Below are 6,678 nucleotides of genomic sequence, written 5' to 3' on the forward strand. Positions count from 1 at the left end.
ATCCCCTAAAGACACACACACACACACACACACACACACACACACACACACACACACACTGGCGCATACACACACACACACACACACTGGCGCACGTGCGCACACACCGCACACACACACCACACACACTGACACACTCAGTCAGTGGTGCACACACGCGCGCTGCACACACACACACACACACACACACACACACCGCACCGCACACACACACACACACATACACACTGGCACTGACACACACATACACACACACACACCGGCACATACACACCGTACACACACACAGACACACAGACACACACACTGACACACACACACACACACACAGAATAGAGGCTGAAACAAAATCTTCCATTATCGCATCCTCTTGCTTTATGGACGAGAGAGAGAGAGAGAGAGAGAGAGAGAGAGAGAGAGAGAGAGAGAGAGAGAGAGAGAGAGAGAGAGAGAGAGAGAGAGAGAGAGAGAGAGAGAGAGAGAGAGAGAGAAGACAAGACAACATCTTTATTATCGAGGGTAATAGATAAGCAAGAATATATGCTTTTATACATCCAGCCCTCGCCCTAATATAGGGTCAACAGGAACAGAAAACAATATAATCAAAGAACTATCATATCAAACTTAACGCATTATAACTGTTTAAACAGATACACATTTAAAAAAAACCCTGTCATACTGCATTTTAGTACAATTTTCAATGATAAAAAGTGTCAATTTTTAACATAACTTAATCTAGATCTGCATATTATTATGATTTTGTTTAACATGCAAATACATTTTGAATGAATTGACGAACCATTCAGCACATGTTTAGGTGCAGCATTATGTGTGACAAATTATTTTTGTTGAAGCTGTATGACAGTATGTGTTTGTTTTATGTTTAAGAAAAATAGGTAGTGAGTTCCATAGGACCGCACCCAAATAAAGAAGGCTTGATTTAAATAAAGGTCAATACATGGAGTCGGTGTTATGATTTTTAGTCTGTTATAGTTATAACTGAAAAAAATAAAAGAGAGAGAGAGAGAGAGAGAGAGAGAGAGAGAGAGAGAGAGAGAGAGAGAGAGAGAGAGAGAGAGAGAGAGAGAGATCGACAGACAGACCTGTAGACAGACAGACAGAGACAGAGACAGAGAGACATGCATCTACCCCCTACCCGCAACACTTACTTTCCTCTCTCTCTCATCATCTTATTCAGTTCCCGCTTTTCTCTCCCTTACCCCGCGCCTCCCTCCGGCCCTTTCGCCAACCGGCCACACTTCAACCCCTGCAGTTACACTGTATGAACTTATTATAGCCGCTAATGACGTCAGAGCAATAATGGTCACGCAGCAGCAAGGGATATTAACCTCATTGTCATGTCAGTGACGCTACTGTGACAAGGACCATGTTAACGTCATGGGTGCAAAATTGTGAATGGAGTGTTCCGTTTGGGTGGACTGGACTCTCATCGTTGACATTTTGACAGAGATCATGGACGGAGAGAGAGAGAGGGGCGGCAGCAGCGAGCGAGAGAGAGAGAGAGAGAGAGAGAGAGAGAGAGAGAGAGAGAGAGAGAGAGAAAGAGAGAGAGAGACAGAGACAGAGACAGAGACAGAGAGAGACAGACATACAGACATACAGACAGAGAGCGAGCGAGAGACAGAGACAGAGACAGAGACAGAGACAGAGAGAGTCCTGTCAAAAAGGTCACAACGATCTATAACTGCCGACAGATTCACAGAAAACGACAGTCTGTATCCTTCTTATTTGTTTTCCCACAGGGCGGCTCAGAAAACTGAAAACAAAGGCCGCGATAAATCCTGGAGACTGAAACAACCTGTATGACATAGGATCTAGACAGAACGCCTTCACTGAATAATTATGCTAGTTTGGGCGAGTAAAGCGCGTTAAAACAAAGTTAACTATTACTGGTAACTGGTAAATTGTTATTTTTTTTTAACTTTTGAATCATCTCGTCTCTTGTGTTTTATTTAATAGATACTGAGCGCTTTGGCTAGACAGTGTTGGTCTTATAATGCAGCAGCTATAGCAGCAGCAGCAGACGGAAGTAGCTGCAGCAGCATCACGGTAGTAGTAGTAGTAGTAGTCACTAATAGTAGTAGTCGCAGTCGTAGTCGTAGTCGTAGTAGTAGTACAGTAGACTCCGCTTAATAAGGTCACCTTGGTGCAGGACAAAAGTGGCTATATTAAGCGGGTGGATTTAATAAAAGGAACTCATGGTTTTCAGGCAAACAGAGCCTTAAAACAAAGGAGAGACATTCTGTGTGCATCTCTTTTATTAAACAGAAAAACATCCTTACAAAAGCTAATAAAATAGCATTAGAAAGACACCTTAACGATTTTGATAAACAGCTTATTCATGAAGCAAATAAAGCAAATAAAGCAAAAAGCGCTCAAATCCGTTCTCGAGAAAAGTTTATAGCAGAGGGAGAGAAAAATACCAGATATGGTACATGTATGGTCACGGGGACGTCATCATCAATCAGTTTGGCCAAAACGTCTCAGGTTGTTTGAAAACCAGTCATGCATTAGCTGTGAGTGATCAGACAGCGATCACAGACTCACTGTTACGGCTTTTCACACCTAACGCGAGGCCAACAAACTGAATGGCTTTAATAAGCGGGATGGTGGCTTTATATATATAAGCGGGTGATTTTAAGCATATTAAAACATAAGGAAAAATCCGTGCAGTCAGAAATTGGCCTCAAAAAGCGGGTGGCTTTATTAAACATGGCCTTATTAAGCGGAGTCTACTGTGTAGTAGTAGTAGTTGTGTTGCGCAGGGTGTGGTTAGTGGATCAGGGAGTAAACTTATCCCGGACATTCTTTTCAGTTCATGTTTAAACCTGACGACCCTCTTGACTCACTTTGTGTACCATCTCGGTGTTTTGAAGTATTATAGAAAACGGACGGCGGAAAAAAATTGCTGATAAAAAACCGGACGAAAGATATTAACCTGTTTTGGCAAGTAAACTTATAACTGACGCAGTTCACTTACCTAAAAAGATAATCGGTGCAGATATAAGACTCAGATTTCGTACTCAGTTAAGGTTCAGTTGAGGGATGGTTTGTTTGTTTGTTTGTTTGTTACGCCCAGTCCACCACGAAGGGTGATATCAGGGCGGTGCTGCTTTGACATTTAACGTGCGCCACACACAAGACAGAAGTCGCAGCACAGGCTTCATGTCTCACCCAGTCACATTATTCTGACACCGGACCAACCAGTCCTAGCACTAACCCCATAATGCCAGACGCCAGGCGGAGCAGCCACTAGATTGCCAATGTTAAAGTTCTTAGGTATGACCCGGCCGGGGTTCGAACCCACGACCTCCCGCTCACTGGGCGGGCGCCTTACCACTAGGCCACCGTGTTGCGGTTTGAGGGATGGTCTTATCCCGTGTAAAAGCCTGGTCAGATGTCATTCTGATAATCATATTGCCAGTTTCTCTCTGACAGCATACTGAATTATTGCGCGAATCTATCAAAACAAGAATACAGAGTTATCTCCCATATGTTTTTCGCGAGCACTGAGTCTAAATTTGAGATCAGTGTTCGCGAGACGAAAATGATTGCAGATTGGCCGACTTCGACAGTGATCTCTGTTCTGTTCTTCACAGTTATGATAAAGACATCGTTCTAAGGTCAAAACAAGTCGAAATTTTGAGACTGCTGTCGGAAGGAGACCGTGATAATTATATGGTTGCATCACTCTCAACTGGTTACAGAAAAAATCGTCTGCTTCGGCGCGAGCCGAAGCCAAAGTTGATTATCACGTGACACTTTAGAGTTGTTTGCACAGTAAATACACCCGCAAAAGATAGCTCGCTTGAAACTGTCTTACATATCAATTCCTTTGTAATTTAAAAATTACACAACACCATGAAAAATCATTATCGACGATCGCGAATCTGCTTATATAGATCTATAACACATTACGAACAGATCTAAATATGTTAAAAAAAAATCGATTTCTTACCCACAGAAAGAAAACCAAGGCATCCTGTCAGGGATAGAATGAGACCCGAAGGGAAGTAACTCATTTTTGACCTGAGTTCAGGATGGGTCAGATGTGAGACTGTGACCAGCGAGTCGAATTGTTCACACGTGAAGTGTGCAATTACGATTTGGAGAGAAAATGTCACCCTCCACCACGAAATGAGTCGCATGTCACCTCGCGCGGTTCTGTGCTAGGCTTAATATAAGTCCGGGGAGTGTCTAGTAACAGTGTGAGGGTCACCTTAGTCACAGTTTTCGCACTTTTCTAAAACGGTTTTCACCACTGGATAGAGCATAAAAAAACTCTTTAGGAAAATGTAAAAATATGAAAATCATGCAAAGGTGACATGGGACTCATTCCGTGGTGGAGGGTCACAAATGGAGCCTTGAAAGTGACGGTCCTCCAACCCGCGTGAAATAGACATGAAAAGTTGAAAACTGTCAAAGATCTATCTGCAATCTAAATAGAAGTGTTCCCCTTTGAACTCATTTTTGAAACAAAAGTTTTGAAAACTTGGTGAAATAGAACCGGTAATCCTATCAATTTTTCCCTTGAATGAAATGTTGCGACTGCTGCCTGTGAAGAGTCGAAATAGTTTTCACTAAACCACTACATTGGAGTGTGCACGTTAAAGATCCCACGATTGACAAAAGGGTCTTTCCTGGCAAAATTCTATAGGCATAGATAAAAAAATGTCCACCAAAATACCCGTGTGACTTGGAATAATAGGCCGTGACAAGTAGGATATGCGCCGAAATGGCTGCGATCTGCTGGTCGATGTGAATGCGTGATGTATTGTGTAAAAAAATCCATCTCACACGGCATAAATAGATCCCTGCGCCTTGAGTCCGAGTCTGGAGATACGCGCGCGATATAAGACTTCATATAAAATAAAATAAATCATCGATCATTTCCACTAATGAAAATGATATTAATGATTGAGCTTCGCCATATGTCGCATAAGGTTCATTTTCGTTGAAGTGCAGTGGAACCCCTCTTTTGCCCCCTACCCCCCCCCCCCCCCCCACACACACACACACCCGATTTAACCAAGATTTTCCTTGTTTTAGGACCTTTTTTCATCAGATTTTCTGTTCATAATTCAATATAACTGCCTTTATTGATCACTACGTCCTTTTCAAGATCTGATTTATTTTCGGAGGCGAGTTCCATTGTAGCTTGTTTTATGCTGAGCTCACGCTCCCATTACAGACGGTATTTGATTTTTTTTTTTTTTTTTTTTTTAAAGCGAAAGCTTGAAACATAAGGAAATTACTTGTTGTGAGGCAAACGTTGGTTTTGATCTAAATATATAATTATGTCTAACACAGTTGTTCCGGTTAATTTTCAGCGGATCATGGGGTTTAGGCTTATAGATCTCACAATTTCAGTAACAAGCATGTAGGCGCACGAACACTACACACACACACGCACGCACGCACGCACGCACGCACGCACGCACGCACGCACGAACACACAAACACACACATGCACACACACACACAAACGCACGTACACACAGACACACACATACAACCACACACACACACACACACACACACACTGTGACACACACACACACATGCTTGGTCTATTGATTTTCCACATCACCTTCATTCTATCGTCTCATCAGTTCAGTCGAATAGCATAACAACATACCACACACAAAAATACCCTCATTACTAAACCTAAGCGAACTAATATGTTCATCCATTGTTTGTGCAAAGCCAGCACATAACACGGTAAAACTCAGTTAAAATCCGGTGTGAACAATCTTGGCGGTGCCTTGTGTCACTGACACAAATAAAACAAAACACCACTGCACGTTGTTGACTATCACAGTGCAGTGCCCTTTAACCTTCACCTCGGGTGCATGAAATTGCGTCAGACAAAATATATATCATCCACAAGGTCCCGAGTGGTGGAAATCCCATAAAATCCGCGACTCTCCCTGACTCATCAAAAGTTGAGTAGCCGGGAACCCAGTATAACACAACATTCAACACGTGTGTGCCATGCGGCCAGCATATATTGAGAAGAAAAGACATGTTTACAACAACGACCCGGCCACACGAGGGGAAGGAAGGACGAGGAAGAAGAGGAGAAGAGGAAGGGGGTGGGGGTGGGGGTGGGGTGGAGATAACAAAAAGGGGGGTACTAATTCACGGTAAAGAGAGTGGGCACATAGGAAAGAATAGGAATAGAGACTGGGGGTGGGTGGGAGGGGGTACCTAGGAGTGAGGGGTAGGAAGGGGGGTAGGCGCCGGTGTGACGTTTTCATCTTTCGCCGTGTTGATATTTCGCTTCTCGGCCTCGTTGATCTAGTATAAACTCTACACTGAACAAAAAAACACCCTTCGACAGTACTGATGAGCGACCTTGTGTACCTTACATTCATGGGGCCAAATTTGTCCAACCAATTTGTTTTATTTAACTTAGAAATTTGATTCATCCTAAAATGTTTTCCTTCTTACTCAAGGGACGTAACCACTCAGTACACGTTTTCGAAGAATTCGATTTTGGGGGTGAAATCTATTACATTTTACCACCAATTTTCTTCACATGCAAGAAACTGACATGCTTTTCGTCCTTAAATAATTTCACTTCTTAATTTTACCAGGAAACAACATTTCAGTCTTGAGTATATGTCGAGGGGGAAATATGTACACAGGCGAAAG

The sequence above is a fragment of the Littorina saxatilis genome, linkage group LG3, assembly GCF_037325665.1.
Source record: "Littorina saxatilis isolate snail1 linkage group LG3, US_GU_Lsax_2.0, whole genome shotgun sequence".
Lineage (NCBI taxonomy): Eukaryota > Metazoa > Mollusca > Gastropoda > Littorinimorpha > Littorinidae > Littorina > Littorina saxatilis.